Source organism: Pavona decussata, unplaced genomic scaffold (genome assembly GCF_977016875.1).
Source record: "Pavona decussata unplaced genomic scaffold, jaPavDecu1.1 SCAFFOLD_272, whole genome shotgun sequence".
Taxonomy (NCBI): domain Eukaryota; kingdom Metazoa; phylum Cnidaria; class Anthozoa; order Scleractinia; family Agariciidae; genus Pavona; species Pavona decussata.
Window position 1 is genome coordinate 955,772 of NW_028145674.1, and position 1,729 is coordinate 957,500.

Genomic DNA, 1,729 nt, shown 5'->3' on the forward strand with positions numbered 1-1,729 from the left:
CATTGTAATGAACGAATCTCTGTTGGCTGATACTTTGATTCGGTCATCAAGTCCAAGTGACTCTGCAGTTTGCTTGTGCTTAGAAGCTTTCTTGAAGGTAGTGATTTTAATTGGCTTATCTACAAAGATCATTCTGAAGCCTATTTTGTTCAGGAAATCGTTTGTTGCCAATCGTGTATGAAGAAGCTTAAACTGGAAAATTATTAATTTCGATATTTTAGTGCCACAAAAAAGGAATTTTTATGCAGCCTTCCAGTTGATAGAATTCAAGCAAATAATATTACTTTCGGCAAGCCATTTATTTTGAGTTTTACTGGGGCTTGTCTGTTTAGAGCGGATACATTTCTGATAAACTATTGTCAAAGGGTCCAAAGCATGTGGGTTTTTGCAATACAGTTCCACACATAAACGTATAACCCTGAAAGATTAAAATTGCAAAAATAATTGAATTGAGTACAATTTGATTTATTCCTAATGAAACGGTTTTATTTGTTCGCAGAGATTAAAGGGTGGTGGTGGTGTCAGTGGTATGTAGGTGGGAACTACCAGTCAGTGGGTCCTCAGTCACAGTGCACTGTATCTTTCCAGGCAAATTGATATTTTACCGATACCATTTCTCCAGATGGGTGTAACCAATCACACTATTATTGTATCCATATTTACTGAATAAGGAATTTAAATTATGGAAAATTTTTTTTCCATTTAGGGGTTGGAGGTTAGAGTCAGGCCAATATCAGGCCCATAATTCTATACGCAGTTGTGCACTGCGTATAGAATTATGGGTTACCTTTTTCCAGACATAACTAATCGATGATCAGTGACATTGATGAATAATCGATGGGTAATAAACTGAATAGTCATTGATTTTTGGTAATGATCAATGGGTAATCCATGAACAAAAAATTTGTGAGTGGGGGGTGGGGGGGTGATTTCTGATCATCAAGAATTTTTTTTTCTAGCAACCTGGTAGGAAGGATATTTTTTACTGCAGTTGAATTATTTATTTTCTATTAGATTTTTGCTGCATGCAATTGTTTTCTTCCGACAAGCGCTTGCAGGAATTTTTTTTAAAATCACCCACCCTCACCTTCAAGAGTTAAATGCTCGGCCTCTAACTGACCATCGATTACCTATTAATTACTTATTGATTTCATTGATGTCATCGATTAGTTATGTCTGGCCTCTTATGAACTTACTTCGGGTGCCAACGGTAGGCCCGGGAGGATACTGTAGTGTATTATTACACCAAAAAAAGTTTAAAATCTTGGCCAGCCCTGGCAGCCTTTTTTTTTTGGTGTGTTTTATTACACATAGTCGTACAGTTTAGTTTACCACTCAAAGGGAATAATTATATACAAAATGGTGTAACAAGGGTGTTATATACTACTTTAGCAGTGCTTCTTTAATTTTTGAGCTTATGACTCAATGTATCTCTTAACTGATTAAAATTGTTCCAATAATAATGACAAGACCGAAGGAACAAGATGATTAAACATTTTCTTATCTATATGGCCTTTTCAAAATTCTTTATAGAAGACATTTCTATGGCAGCTGCACACTTCAGAGCTAAAAACTTTGTTGACATTTTACCAGAAATTTTGAAACATTTAGTACATGCAACTCGTTAGCCTTACTATATTCAGCTTTACTTGAGAATCACAAAGCATGCAAAAACAAATAACTCACACTTAGACCTGAAACGATCATAAGTCTATGACTTTAAACATGA